The following is a 16782-nucleotide window of genomic DNA, read 5'->3' on the forward strand; positions in this document are numbered from 1 at the left end:
CCTATAGCAGGCACGAATCATTTTCTGTATGACTCCATCCGAGTCTCACGTCGTTGTCGAAAAAACCTTGGCCCACACTTTAAGGTTTGCAGGGATTCATCTCTGCACAGCTCAGGTCCAACCACAGCATATCAATCGAGTTGAGGTTTGGACTTTATTGTGCCTTGATTCTCTCCTTTTTCAGCCTTTTTCTGTTGTAGATTTGTTGCTGTGCTTGGGATTATTATCCTGCTGCATGGCCCAGTTTCACTATCAGAGAGATGTCCTCGCATTTGGCTCAAAGAATACATACAGAAGAATACACAGGAATTCATGGTCGACTCAATGACTGCAATGTTCTCGGGTCCTGTAAATGCCAAACATCTCCAATTTGGTCGCATACAGAATGTCCACAGGACGTTATTACAGAAGCCTTGTGGTTTGTTCAGATCCAGCTTGGTAACTGCTGTGCCGCCATGGTTGAAAACCTAACCTAAACCTAACATTTACATGCTAACCGAGGCCTGTGGAGTCTCTAATTGCAGTTTCTCTGACCACTGCACAATCTCACCTTAGGGGAAACTGTCCACCCCTGGGACGACGTACACACACCTGAATGTTCCATTATTCCAAAGAAACGTCCGTTTTTATACAGGCCCCCGTAGTTACAGATGGTCTATTAATCAAGCATATCCGATTATCAGCTCCCAGGTGCTACTTACCCTCTTGTAGTTAATCTGGGACTCTCCACCATTTGACCTTAGAACTGAAGAAGCTTCTCGGATGAGAGGTGAAACGTCTTCAAGCAACTCAAAGAAGTCCAGACGCTTTTCTTTCCAAGCTCCTTAGACTACGATGACCTGGATGACTGAGAACCTTCACAGACCTCTTGTAGTTAGTTTTTCCCAGGACTACATGATCCTGTGCAAACTTCCTTCTTCGCAGGACTCTGTGCAGTGCTGTGAAAAAAATAAAGTTTTGCCAAAACCTTCTTTTTCACAGGAATGTATATTTTCTTTTCTATTTTTTTATTGCTTCAAATCTATAGGGTGTAAAACTTTCTGAATTCGTTTCTGACTTTCCTTGAGTACGACTGTCAGCATGCACTGGCAGGAGACAATGTCATACATTTCTGTATCCTACGCTCTCTAATAATATGCAGGAATGACGGCTGTGAATGTTACTATTTTCAAACGCACTGCTTTTGCGCTAACACTTAGTCCAAATATGCACTGACTGATCTTCTCCATGAAGTTAAGTTTTTCAAGAGAGTCCTGTTTGTGTAGAGGTGTCGGATTTTAAGCAGAAAACAGGCTTACAGTTAAGTAATAAATACTTCTTCTCTATTTATATAGATTCAATATATAAATATCTCTTATATATTGAATCTATTTAAGAGATATTTGAAAGCACAGGAGACTATATTTCTACTCTAAAAAACTCTGACGATATGAAGTATTTAAGACCTTTCCCTCCTGCGTCCCTTCCTCATTCTTACCTGACACTTTGTAAACTTTTTTTGACATACATCCAGCGCTCAGTATGCTGAGTATTAAAATTTCGCACACCTTTGCTCTCGAAAACAGACAGCTTCAAACGCATTTACACTCAGAACCCTCACAGACACACACTGGCGCAATTACACACTCCAACCTTTTGATGTGGTGAAACCAAGAGGCAGCTGTTAATTAAAAATTTGAAAGGATAATGCTGGTCTGAATGTATGTCTGGTACACTCACAAAACACAACTAATTAAAATTTGAAATGGATCCCAGCGCGTCTCTTTTCCTGTTGCCTCTTCCCGCGAAGAAAAGGAGATCGAAGTTAAAGCAGCAGCACGAGCTGAGACGTATTTCAAAGTCAATGAGTTTAAGTGGTGAGTTGCATCTCCCTTGCCTGCAGTGCAAGAGTTCACGGCGTGCTGATCAAGGCGAGGGTGGCCACAAAGGATTAGCAAAATAGGTGACTCCTCACATTTCCCTGTCATACCTCTTTTCACTCACGCGGTTTACTGTTCTAAGCTTTTTAGAGCTTCGGCTGCCCAATTGTTTCGGCTTCACCGCCTCGAGGAGGGCTTTGACACATCCTATTCAAACAAAGCTTATCGCTTTAACATTTATCAATGGCCACTAAAAAGTCTGAAGCTAAGATTTGCTTGCGAACGTATAAGAGCATCTGAGTTCACAACTTTCTGCGGGTTCAAACCATCGCACAAAGGCTTTTTAAATGCCACCTGTAATTGCTTCTTTAATGTTTTAAGGCGATATTGTGTCCACTAATTGTGCGTTTAAACTTCCTGTCAGTATGTTTAGAACATTGAGAGGTGATAATAGCATTATTGATCAAAATGTGACCATTAAACCAAACATTGTTAAAGCTGAAACTATCCATCCAAGTAGTTTATAACATCTGTATGTTCGGAGAGAGGATTTTAACACTGAAATCATATAAAGCACGACTCTAGTTCACCCTTATCATCCCCGTTCTCTCCTTCCAGCATCTCCTTTGTGTGGCAGCAGGTTTTCCACAGAATGGAAAGCTGACACTGCTACTCATATTTACAAATCCGATTCATTAAATCAATATTGAACACTGCGGGTGCAGCTAAGTGCCCCATTTACTGTAAACATCTCATTTCCTTTGGATGTGAGTGGTAGGAATTAGTGTTCTGAGGGCTTGGGCTTGTCACTAGCTTAACAGCTTTTAAGCTAGTGACAATGTTTTTAAGTCTCAATCTGGACTTAAATGCTGGACTTAAGTCCAGATTGAGAGAGCCTGAGAAAAATGTTTTTAAAATGTAATTGTTACTTATAATATGTATGTAACTTTGTAATTTCAACATGTTGTCGCCTCTTGGCCAGGACTCCCTTGAAAAAGAGGTTTTTAATCTCAATGGGACTTTTCCTGGTTAAATAAAGGTTAATAATAATAACAGCAAATCCACGGCACCTTATGCCTCGACTTGGTCAATAGACCATCCAGATGTGTCTGTGTTGGTCTAGCAGGTGTTTATTGAGAGCAGAGAGGAGGAGGCAGATATTGTAAGCGTGTGGATGATCGGATCAAAGGATTTAAATGAGGTGGAGGCAGTTCTTGCTTCTTTCTCCATCTGTTTCCTACTTGTTTTCCTCTGTTTTCACCGGATCATTCCCCCTCCATAAGTGGTAACAACTTAATGGTCGAACATAAGCTCAAGTTCTTCAGTCATCATCTTGTGCTCCAACTTGCTTCAGTCATTTGTGGCATGGATCGGTCACATGTCTGAGATTTCCAGGCCCACTCACTTTGGAGCACCTTCTTCACAAGCAATTCACCTTCAACAATCCAACTCACCTAATTTATATTAGCCATACAGGGTAAACTCCACACGATTGAATTCAGGTTCTTTAAATTTGCAGCATCAGTGAAACATCACTAACTGTGTCTCACTGATGCGACACTTTTGTTCTCACTCGAGTCTCAGAACACTTATTGATTTTAAGGCAAATTGGTTGCTGACATTCATCTGAGTTTTTCAACTGAAGTTTTTTGGGGGAAGACAATAATTTGACAAAACACCTGGGACAGAAACCAAAACATGTTAGGATTACACTAGGACATGTTTAAAAGAAGCAGCAGGTCCATCAGTGCTGTGAGGGAGAAAAAGAAGCAAGATTATGTGTGCTTTAATCACATGACTGATGTAACACTGTAGCTACGTTTGCTACTGCCTCCCCAAAAACACATCTTTTGTGTTGTGTGAATTTTAATTTATTTATTTGTGTGTGTGTGTGTGTGTACTTTTGCAGGAGGTTTCTCTCTTTCTCTCAAGGCCGCCATAAATTTCCAACTTCCTGACAAAGCTGCAAGGAGTATCACGTCTACTTTTTTATGTATCCTAAGATCTGTTGCCATGTTGACTCCAGGTGTTAGCTAGACATCGTCTCATCAAATATACGTCACTGAACTGGATCTTTCAACTCTTTGTGGTATAGTGCCTTTTGGAGCCTTTTTTATGCATTTAGCTGACAAGTAATGTGGCTTGCTGTGTTACTAATTGTACTAAAAGCCCATCACGTTTGTGCTCCAGTAATGTGGTAAATTTGGTAAATGTGTTTTGTTTGTGTGTTACTTAGCACTAATAAGCAGGTGTCAGTGTCTGTGCTCTACACCCATTCTGCTTGCCATGGATGCTGATCACTTAGAATAGAATAGAATAGAATAGAATTCAACTTTATTGTCATTGCACATGCACAGGTACAGGGCAACGAAATGCAGTTTGCATCCATCCAGAAGTGCTTTAGTGATATAGATATATTACAATATATATTAGCAATAATATAGATATGTGAGTATATTACAGAAATGGGTCTATTATGGTATGTTATAATGTACACGGTATGAAGTATGTTGTGAATATTCTATAACTATAAGTATGTACAGGCTGTAGTGAGTACAAGCTATGTACAGGATATGAACAGGATATAAATATGAAAAACTATACAGAATATGAAATAAATAACTTTACAGAATCTGGGATATACAGCTATACAGAAATGGGAACTATGGAAGTTGTAAACAGTTGTAGGATTAAAAATTATCGAATGTACAGAATGATTATTTACACAGAGCTATACAGTAGTGCAGTTAAGATAAGTGAGGGTGTAGATAGTTTCTACAGAGGCTATATAAAGTGCTAGTGGTTGTGAGTGGTGGTTCAGTCCATGTTATTATTGTGTTTGAGGGTACAGTTGTCCATTGTGGGTGTGTGTATGTTAATGTGTTAACGTGGGTCAGATGTCAGGAGGCAGAGTTCAGGAGTCTGACAGCTGTGGGGAAGAAGCTGTTCCGGTACATGGTGGTCTTAGTCCGGAGGCTCCTGTGGCGCCTCCCAGAGGGCAGGAGGGTGAAGAGTCCATGTGATGGGTGACTGGGGTCTTTGATGATTTTCCCAGCCCTTTTCAGACACCGCTTCCTGTAGATGTCTTTTATGGCAGGAAGTGGTGCTCCGGCGATGCGCTGGGCAGTTTTCACGACCCTCTGCAACGCCTTCCGGTCCGAGGCAGAGCAGTTCCCGTACCAGACTGTTATACAGTTGGTCAGGATGCTCTCGATGGTGCAGCGATAGAAGTTCACCAGGATGTCTGAGGACAGGTGGTTCTTCCTCAGAGTCCTCAAGAAGAAGAGGCGCTGGTGAGCCTTCTTGACCAGCTTGGAGCAGTTGGTCGTCCAGGTGAGATCCTCGGAGATGTGGACTCCCAGGAACTTGAAGCTGCTCACACGCTCCACAGCCGTCCCCTTAATGTGGATGGGTGGATGTGGGTCAGCATTCCTCCTGTAGTCCACGATGAGCTCCTTGGTCTTCTCGGTGTTAAGCAGCAGGTTGTTTCTGTCGCACCACTCAGCCAGACGATCCACCTCCTCCCTGTAGGCGGCCTCATCGTTGTCACTGATGAGGCCAATCACCGTGGTGTCATCTGCAAACTTAATGATGGTGTTGGAACCATCAGCAGGTCTGCAGTCGTGGGTGAAGAGGGAGTAGAGGAAAGGGCTCATCACACAGCCTTGTGGTACACCGGTGTTCATTGTGATGGTAGATGAGCAGCGGTTATCCAGCCGGACATGTTGGGGGCGGTTGGTCAGGAAGTCCAGTAACCATTTGCAGATGAGGGAACTGATACCCAGGTCTGTCAGTTTCCTGATGAGTTGTGAGGGGTGGATTGTATTGAATGCTGAACTGAAGTCTATAAACAGCATTCTGGCGTAGGTGTTGTTCTTGTCCAGGTCTGAGAGGACAGAGTGCATTGCGATGGAGACTGCATCCTCTGTGCTCCTGTTCTGGCGGTATGCGAATTGGTGGGGGTCCAGGGTGGGGGGGAGACAGGATTTGAAGTGTGCTAGGACCAGTCGCTCTAAGCACTTAGTGATGATGGGGGTGAGTGCTACTGGGCGGTAATCATTGAGGCAAGATGGGTTGGAGTTTTTGGGTATCGGGACGATGGAGGTGGATTTGAAGCAGGCCGGTACCACAGCGTGGGCCAAGGACAGATTGAATATGTCTGTGAGCACTCCTGCAAGCTCCCCAGAACACGCTCTGAGAACACGCCCGGGGATGCCATCAGGGCCTGCAGCCTTGTGGACATTGATCCTGCTCAGCACCGCTCCTACATCGGTGGGGGAGAGAGTCATAGGTTGGTGGTCTGGCGTCATGTCTGCTTTGGTTGTGGTTGTGGGGTTCCCTCGCTCAAAACGAGCATAAAAGTTGTTGAGCTCGTTGAGGAAGGAGACATCAGAAGATGCGGGGGAGGGTTTGGTGGTCCTGTAGTCTGTGATGATCTGGAGTCCTTGCCACATGCGTCGGGGGTTGGAGTTGGAGAAGTGTTCTTCTACCTTCTTTTTGTAATGGTGTTTGGCTTTTTTGATGCCCTTCTTTAGATTAGCCCTGGCTGTACTGTAGGCGTGTGCATCTCCTGACCTAAAGGCAGTGTTGCGGGCCTTCAGGAGGAGACGAACATCCCGGTTCATCCAAGGCTTCTGGTTGGGGTACATGGTGATCCGTTTCTGGGTGGTGACACTGTCTGTGGTTTTGGAGATGTAATCCAGTACAGATGAGGCGTACTGGTCCAGGTCTGTGTGGGTGAACATATTAGGCCAGATACGGTCAATTCTGGCTCAAAAAGAAAGAAAGAAAGAAAGCTGGTGACAACAAACTGCTAAACTTCGAATCAGTCCAAGGACAAAGTAAATATGTCCAGCTGTTATATCCAGATTATGAAACTATCCCAAGGCAGGCAACCACTGCACGCACAGTCAAGAGGGCCTTGCACAGCACTGATTTCATTTGTGATATGATAGCTGCCCACATTACCGTGTCATTTTAAATGTTGTTGCTGCTTTATCAGTCTTGCTTCCAACTCTTTACATGCAGTGAAAATGCATCCTGTTGGGGCAAACATTCCTAATATATTATATCAGTAGTTGGCAGATTTCCCAAAAAGGTAATCTATGCCTAATATTGTGGCACCATGTCACAGAATAAAACAGAGTAGCAATTAAAAACAAGCTGAAGCTCCTTGAGCACCCACCTCTATAACACCAGGTCACACTCTCAGTAATTAATGGAGACCAATAACTCAATATTGCAGCCAAGGTGCAGGGGGCTGTATAGGAACTTCAGATTACAGGCTCATTGATTTCTCCGAGGACACTGAGGTCCGTCCACATGGTTCTGTGGGGTTGATGTTGTCATAGCTACAGCGCTGTTTGCAAAGTAGTTCTTAATTGCTTGATTAGTCTTTGAAAGGGCAGTAATAACTGCATGGTGTAGCATTATGAACACATGACTTGGCTGCCAAGAACACCAGCGATATTCAAAGTCAGGCGATATCAGTAGTAATCTCCAACTTGAGGCTGCTGGCAGGCTACCAATTTACTTGGCATGTATGTTTGTCAGGGCTGTCTCATCATGCATGTACGAATGTGCAGTGAACCCGTTTTCTGCAGGAATGTGGAGTTACATAGTAACCAAAAAAAACTATGATGTGAGAAAAAGATAAAAAAAAAATCCTCCCCACAGTTTGTCCGGAGCTGCTGCGTGAACATATTAATATTAGAATAAATAATGTATTAACTCTAAGAGCCAGATTTCAAGTAATGAAAACGCTGCCTGTTATATCATCTGTTTCCAACCAGCGATACCGAATTAGCATGGCAGTCGTGTCAGTTGGTCAGCAAACTTTGATGTCTGTTTTTGAATGTTTTCTTTCCCTTTCCTCAAACACCTACCACCATGTTCATGCTCCATGAAATGTGTCATTTTTTTTACCCTCCAGCACAAAGGATATTTGTAAACTAAATCTTAATAGCCTAATACCTTTGAACTGAAATGCATGTGGTAAATTAAAGTCCCTGTGTGCAGCATCTGAAATTTTTAGACTTTGGTCCTAATTACATTGTTTTTTTGTTTGTTTATGACTACTGGAAAGCATCAAAGTACAGCCATTCCACCGCCTACAACCAGCAATTTTGACCCGAGATCACTGATTATCACTTGAAACAGCATATACTACACTAATATTTGCTGCAATTGTCTAATTATTCTATCAAAAACAGCAAAAGTTGCCAGAGAGGTCACATGACTAAAATGACTGTGTACAGCAAACTTGTAATCTTGTTGCCTTTCAAATGGTTACTTCAAAGATGGAGACCACGCCGGTGACCACTCGCTGTCTGTTGTCATCCTTAAAGCAACTTCAGTGCATCAAGACGGTGAAAAGCCAACGGAGTAAGTCTGCTACCAGTTTGTGACTAAATAGGACATTTACATGCAATCTATTTGTGATAACGTTCGAATATCTCAAATCAAATCAAACAACTTTTATTGTCACATCACATGTGCAGGTACATTGGTACAGCACATGTGAGTGAAATTCTTGTGTGTGAGCTTCACAAGCAACAGAGTTGTGCAAAATACAATAATGTAAACAAGCAAAATACAAGAATGGCTACATTTGAAACTAATAAATATATGTACAATATATAATAGTATATGCATTCCTGGATGTGTATACTAAATATTTTTCTGTGTGTGTGTGTGTGTGTGTGTATACACATATTTTACAAGATATTTTACAAGATCTGAGATAACAAGCGATAGAAGGACATTCAAGAAATTCACCAATCCACTGCAAATGACTGCCGTCTGCATACACACACGTTCACATTAACTACTTACATTCAGAGTTCAGCAAGAACCTCACAGATACTCAGAATCTCATCCACAAATAGTGACGTAGTCGCTACAAAATGGTGATTTAACTGCAATTGAACTGTATGAAAGTAAGGCACTTGGCAACCACGTAGGAATGAAACCAGAATACGTGGCAGAATAGATGGCAAAACTTTGCTGTCTGTCTAGTCATTGCAGTCAGTCCAGGTCAGCCTGTAATTATTTGGCTACTGGTTACCTCCCACCGGATGAGTCGCTCACTCACCTTGTGATGGAAAGTGGCTGCCAAGAGGTTGATCTGGTCACACGCTCAACGTCTGTGCGACCAGCCGATTGCTGCAACTACATGCAATCAATCGCTTAATGCAAAAAGAAAAATTCAATGCAATAACCGGGAAACTATAATTTTTCAGTTTTCACAAGGAAGTTATTGTCTGATTTTGTGTGACTCATAATCACAGTAAAATTTACCACCTGCTGGTACAAACATATTAGACATGTTTGTATTAGACAAAAAATATACATAGTAAACTGTGTTTAAAAAACTATGCATCCCTGGACACTGCTTTGTACTACAGGTGTATATAGAATAGACTTGTAGTCAAGACCTCCTAAACTGAGACCAGAGGGTATCAAGACCAAGACAAGACCAAGACCAAGACAAAGTCGAGATGAGACCAAGACCGAGACGAAAAAGTCTGAACTGAAAACTGCAGCCAGATGCTGCTTCGTTTACGGGTGTCAGGCATATGTTTTTGCGATGCACTCCTCCTCACCGCTGTCTACTGTCTCACTCACTTACTGAGAGGACAGACGCATGCTCCACTTGACTGTCGCGTCTCTCACCCTCTCTGTTTATCACATAATGATATTATCCTATATCCTCGTATGTGGTTGGCCACAATATGGAGGGATTGGAGCATAGCTGAGCCACTGTGTGAGAGCTGAGCAGCGAAAGGAAATTAAGTGAGGAGCCGGCTCTCGCTCAATGGGAGTCGACTCTTGTGATTCACTACAAAGCACTCTTCTAAGCACGGCTCTTAGAGCTGATGCTTTTGCCCATGACACATTATCGAACGTTACGTTGTGTGTCAGGATACTGTTGACTCCAAATCTCCCGACCACTATGTCGATCTGAGACAGCAAGGCAAAGGCAGCGAGACCAAGACAAGACCAAGACGAAAGTCCGTCAAGACCAAGACAAGACCAAGACCACGTAAAAGTGTTCTCGAGACCCTTCTTGGTCTCGAGACATCCAACTCTAATATAGAAAACGAATTCTCAGCCTTACAACAGTCAGTAATCATGGTCTAGACCGTATTTAATATAATGTGTGATGAGTTGACTGACTTCTTCCTGAAGGGACTTTTAAGGCCCTACTAACGCTTCAAGATTCAGATTCACCAAAACTAAAAGTATTCATAGTTTTGTGTATTCTTGCAAACACAGATTCAGCTACATGCATATTTAAAATTGCAATAGGATAATTTTCTATTCACAGTGCAAATCTAAAAAGAACCAGATATACAAATGTTGCTGCTGAGTTTCTTTGAATAATATTTCTTTGAATCCGTTCTTACTGAGAAATCTGTAGTACTTGTGCTCTTTTTTTGAATAACTTAAAAGTCTGGGCCCTGTGACCTTGACTTGGATCAGAAATTAAGCAGATGAATGGAAGTAGATGAATGAAAAGAAAACTCGAGTTAACGTAAAGCTGACACGTAAAGGTCATCGCAAGCATCACAAATGTCAGCTCTGCATAAGAAATTACAAATTAAGGGACCGGTGTTAGTTCGTCAGATTCAAGGATTCGCAGCTTATCATGCAGATTCTACTGTAATAAAATAAAACTAGAGCGAGTCTAGATCCACCCAAATTCCATCCATGGTCGCCTGCTTCAATAAGTGACCTTTTCCTGTAACTCCTATACATTCCAGAAATCGAGAACAATGACAGCGAGTCGGTGGGGGAATAGAAGGCTCCATTCAACTGAATGAATGCATCCCCACTGAGCTTTTAGCTGTGGAGACACAGCAAACCTGAAGTGGCTATAGCCCTACTGTAAATCATGATGCCTCCCAGTGCTCTCTGCCTCTCTCCATTGTGTCGGCCCTTTTCGCTTTGCTACCCATGTGTCAGAACGGCTCACATCCCCGGCATGCAACATCTCTCCCCTGGCTGCTGCCTCTTCCTGTGAGCTTCACACAGCTGTCTGTTTCGCTTCCTCTAACACCCCGCATCACCTTCTCCCCTCTTTCTCACTTTGTCTTCAGCCATCAACCTCTCTCTCTCTCTCTCTCTCTCTTTTTCTCCCGCACCTTTTCCTCCCCCCCACCCTCCACCTCGTAGTGATTTTCTGCCTGCTGAATATGCAGGGCAGAGTGACACGCTATTGTAATAATGTCTCACCACGCTACGCTGTCTGTGTCTAAAATGAGCTCAAAGAGCACGGGAGAGAGTCGGAGCTCAAACAAAAGAGAATAAAACCTGAAACCACGGCTTGTTTAATCACGGAGCCGATACAGATATGCCGTCCCTGTTTTCTTTTCGCCTCTAGATGCATTTCACACTCTTTCCTGCACAATAAAAATACAAATAAATATAAGCAAAGAACATATATAAGTATCTTTTTTTAAAAACTTGGATTGTTTGAAACAATAACGGAATGCCAGCGTAGTCCGAAAATGCTGCAAACAATGAAAATATAGCTACCGTCTTTGTTCAAATTATTATCCAGAACACAATCTGTTCCTGTTCTCCAAGTTTCTCTCTGTGTGCATTGCTCTCCCCGGAGATGACAACATGTTCCACACTGTCCTCTTTTGGAGGATTAGAAAACTGCATGCTCTGAGCCTAACATGAAAGCCCACAGTGCTGAAAGGAGGAGAAAAAACAAAGCATAGATGGACAGAATGATAGAATGAGAAACAGACATTTCTTGCTCTGTTTAGATTCCCAAGAACGTGTGTGCGTGTGGGTGTGTGCATGTGCAGATAAACTCCATTGCAATGTCAGCATGTTTATTTGACTTTGACTATCAACATCAAATATATTTTTCAGAAAGCACTTTTCTCTCTTGCATGCACACACACGTGCACGCACACACACACGTGCACACACAGGATATAAAAAGAATTGTTTGTGTACAGTCAGCAGTAAACAGATGGGTTTTTGTAGCCCGGATTTCAACACTGTGACTGTCTCTGGTTCTGTAACTGTAACAGACTGTTCTGCAATATTGATTCTCAGAATAAACCCTGCTGTCTCCATCTCATCCGCTGTATGTGAACGTACGTTTGCGGCGAGCTCGCCGTGATATTACGACCTCAAGATTTGCGCTGTCCGGCGTGGAAGCTGCAAATGATAATCGGCGTCAGCAGAGATCACAGCAAAGGTTTCTGCTATCAGGGCGAAGTCTTTACCTTGCATCAAAGCTGCTAGCACACTGCTTCGGCAGCATGATAAATGGCTCTGCTGGGAATAAAAAAAAAAGTCTCATCTAAGTAACTATTTTACCTGAAATGAAACGGCAGTGTATCGCTTCACAATCCACTATGTGCCATAGTATCAATCTCCATGTGCTGATTGTGTTAGAAAGATGTTTGTTACATAAAGGGCAGCTGTGTAAAGTAAATGCATTTAGTCAAGGTCTTCATTGGCTGATTATTTTATGTACAAAGCTGTGAAGAACTATTTAAAGCTTCAAAATGGAATGAACTATGAATGCTAAAATGCCAAACAATTTCAGCTGAAAATGTTATCAGACAAGCAATTACGAGCATCTGCCAAATCTAGGAACCCATCAGCAATCCTCTGATAGTCTCGACCAGGGGCACGGCAGTAAATATTTCAGCGCTTCCAGTATGGCAAGGAAATATCAGGGCCAAGACTTTCTGAAAAAGCCAAATCTTTAAGAAAAACTGTCCTCAGATGCCTGATTTCCAGACTGCATTGCACCTTATCTGTTCTTTCTTTACATACATGTGATCAAAGCCTGCTCAGACATAACTAATCGAAACCATAAAACAAATGTCTCAGAAAGCTTCTCGTATCAAAATAATAGATTCTGTGTAATAATATGCAGATAAAGAATCATTTTTAAGCAAAAATGACCATTTATGATGTCAGCTTCTCAAATATCACTAATGCCTGCGTTTCCACACTTTAAATTAACATATAATAAAATAATATGACTTTGGATTGCGCAAAATAAAACGGGACTTAATTATCTTTTCTTGTGTTTTTATTTTGAAAATAATCAGTTGGTTAATGAATGTTTAGCCCGATATACAATAATTAATCAAAATGCTTCAGCAAACTGCTGCTTAAATATTAATGCAAGAAAATAATCATTTGATGGTAATTGAGAAATATTTCTTCTCTGAACACATTAATTTTCCTAATAAAACAATCCATTGCAGCCAGAGCTGTCTGAACTGCAATCTCTCATAGTCCACAACGCTGACAGCCGGTGGTGGGGTTGTGTTAGAGATGAGAGCAAATGCTATGTTTCCATAAATGTTATGTTGTGGTTTGGTGTTTGGTGTCTGGAGGACAGGATTTCTGACATTTTCTGGGAAAACAGAAATAACTTGTGCTGTAATGAACGTTGTAAAGTGGCACCAGGATCAATAGATTGTGATAGAGGGTGGAATAAAGTGACTGCGATGTACTAGCTTGTGGTGTTTTTTTGATTTAAGCCCACCGCTGGCTGGGAACATTCTTAGATCTGAAACCTAAATAATATTATAATCATATAATTTCGCATGGTGAATCTGAGGCAAGTAATCAGCATTGAAAACATCTGTTGTGCAAAAGCTGTACCTACAGTAAAAGTGAACCGCTAAGCCAAAATAAACAAACCCATGTGCAGTCATTACATTGCCCAGCATGCTCTATGTCCATGTGCCCCTGGCTGGTAATAACCTTTAGCTAATCACTATTTCTAGAGCATCTTAATATCAGTTCATGAAGCAATGCAGCGCTAATTAGGGAAAGAGAGCAAGATGATATCCAATTAGGGGCCTGTCTCTCGTCTCTAAACAAGTGAGCCGACCCAATTCATCTTCACCTTGCTTGCCCCACAGCTACATGTTCGGAGGGTGAGTTTCATTGAAGGGATAGGCCGCATTCCCTGATGGCTAACGCCATTAGCCAGGCAAAAAACATGTCAGCCAAAAGTCATGGCAATGATGAGGACATTACCTGTGGGGTGGGGGATCTGCAGGCATATTCGCGAGCAATGAGTACAGACCTTTCCTTTGATAGTGGGAAATGTGTACAAAGTCACTTGCTTGGCAAAGCCAATGAGCTTGCAACTAAAAGCTTGCACTTCCCAAAAAGGCAGTTCGGAGAGGAAATTTGAGGCCGAACTGAAAGCATTTATTAAGCTGCACTAGCAGCACTGTGAGTTTAAAGCGCTTGCCATTGCATCCATTTTGCTGTTTTCTCAGTAACTTACTGTTAACACCCACTTAATTGTTTATATCCAATTGTTATAAATTGACGCCTTATAAACCAGCTGAATCAAGGCGAAGGTGCTTGTGGTTAAAGAAGATACACGGGAAAAGTCACATTGCACGCCACACTGTATCTGTGTCTGCACGATGACCTCAAGGGGCAGAAAGAAAAATATTCATCAGGTTCCTCTGAAATACCTGCAGGTTACGCAAGAATGGCTTGCCCTGTTGGTCATTTCCTTTTTTAGTAGAGACTGGTGGGCGCAAAACAGTCCCTTTACAGACTAGAATCAGATTAATGTCATGAGGCTAGCTTCCATGAATGGGAGTCATGTCAGTGGGTGTCGGCGAGCGGACCGCCTGTCACCACCCCGTGTCATTTCAGCCTGATGGCCTCCTCCCCGTAGACATCACAGAGTAGCCGATGTAATCTGCAGTCATTCAGCAGTGACCTGCAGAAATGGAAACCAGCGCTGGCGGTGAGAGGGAGAAAGAAAGTGAATGATCTGGTCAGCCAATGTATTTATCTACCTGGCGCTCTGAACTCTGTCGAACCGGTAGGAAACCATCTTTTTAGACCGAAGCTTAATTTAGGCAACATCGGCAGCAGCACAGTAGAGACGTAAGATTGACGGGCGCTTGGCTAATTGGCTAAAATGATGCATTAAGACATATGCGTGCCTAACTGCTTGAACTGCTGTAGTATTCTCTTAAATTGCAGCATAAACACTTGAAGTTGTTGCAAATAGACAAACTGGCTTAGTCTGCTCCTGATCTGACTGATAATGAACTAATTTGAATATATTTCTACCCTAGTAATTACAATCTAATCGAAATTGATGGATCATTTGGGTCCAACCTGCATGAAAGATTCATTATTACAAGCCCCAACACATGGTCGGAGCATTTTCCACATCAAACACTGGCGTTTAGAACTAGGAATAGACTAATGAGGTGGACACACCATACCAATGAAGGCAGCTACTGCATGTGTGCTTTGTGCATACAGCATGCATTAAAATTAATCACGTTCAGCGCCTTATTTATCAGCCTCTGGCTTCCAAATAGCCGGCACGTTGCATTGCATTTTATGGACATAAAAATCACAAGTCAAGGACACGTGAACAAAAATCTGTGATGTATATTTATGTGTAAACTTAAAACAGACTATACATCAAATGGTTTCTAAACCTCAGTGGTCTCCCTTCTGTGCTCTTCCAAACAGCATATGGTGGGGAGACAAAAAAAACCCCATGTCATATCTATTGACATATTAATGTATTCAACTGCATTTTATTATTAGAACAAACATTAACATAATTCTCCACTTGGCGGCTGTCCAGACATCTCTAGTATCTAGACTGATGGCAGCTTGGCTTGGCTTTGTCCAAGTCCCTGACCTGCATTCGCAATGGCCTCCCGAAAAGAGGGTTTGGGGCCTCTGTGAGACAGAGGGGATTAGCCATGCAAGCACTTCCTCCATTTTGGAGATTTTGTTATTGAGTTGCACTTTGCAAATGCTAATTGCCTGGGCCCACGCAGGGTCATAGAGGGCCCTGGGATGGATCTCTCTACTTCATCTGGACATTATATTACCTCCGGCCATGATTTGCGTCAGCAGGCTTGAGTTTAAATCCCCTTAATCACATTCAGGCACCCTGGCAGAATCAATAAAGACACAACAGTCAGGGCCACTCTTTGTCCAGCATTCCATTTAGGAGAAAGCAGCCTCATTTAACCACGCTAGAAAAAGCTAAATGCTAAGTATGACACGCAAAGCTGCTAGGATCGCAAAGAGACTTCTGACAAACTTTTTTTTTTTCTGGTTTCCTAAAAATCTCCTAAATGTGTGGGGATGCAATTAACAGTTAAAAATGAAACACCTTCAGTTTATCTCTAACAGCAAAGGTTTTTTTCCTTTTGTTTATAATGCACAGAAATATGAATATGTCACGTATGCCTTGATTTTATGTATTTATTTATTTACTTACGTAGTTAGCGCCTCCTCAGAAGAACTTACTTCCAGATGTTTCTTTGGGTTGGAAGATTTTGACGCTGAGAGCAGCTTGGTTGCTGGCAAACTGAGTTTGTATTGCACGGTCAGATTTCACCCATTCCTTTCTTCTTTAAATGTGAAGTGGTGTCGGAATTTCCAAGTAAGAAATGCATTCCTGCCCGTGCACTACTGGCTCTGTTGTGCTGGCACCAGGTCCATTGTGTAACTGACACCACCAACGTTAACAGGACGCTGACATTAGAGCCTCTTATTGCGTGTTTTGTTTGGGTTTCCAGCAATGAGTGGAATTACCAAAATTAGAGAGAGGATAGCCTAACATATGAAACAGGAAAAGACTGCTGTGTAATCCATTTATTTCAACAAAGTAACTGTATTCTGAATACCACCTATTTAAGCTGTAACTGTAACAGAATACAGTTACTCATATTTTAAATATGTAACTCTGGTATATGTATTTCATTGCTCCCCAACACTGACTATGCATATATTATACATAGACTACACACTATACAAAACAGTCACTAAACCAACAACAAATGTAGATTAAAAAACATCAAATTAAGCAAAGTAAATAAGACTGTGTTTGGATAAGAAGCTTTTCTTGCTCAACTAGTCCTGA

This window comes from Maylandia zebra, linkage group LG3 (genome assembly GCF_041146795.1).
Source record: "Maylandia zebra isolate NMK-2024a linkage group LG3, Mzebra_GT3a, whole genome shotgun sequence".
Classification (NCBI taxonomy): domain Eukaryota; kingdom Metazoa; phylum Chordata; class Actinopteri; order Cichliformes; family Cichlidae; genus Maylandia; species Maylandia zebra.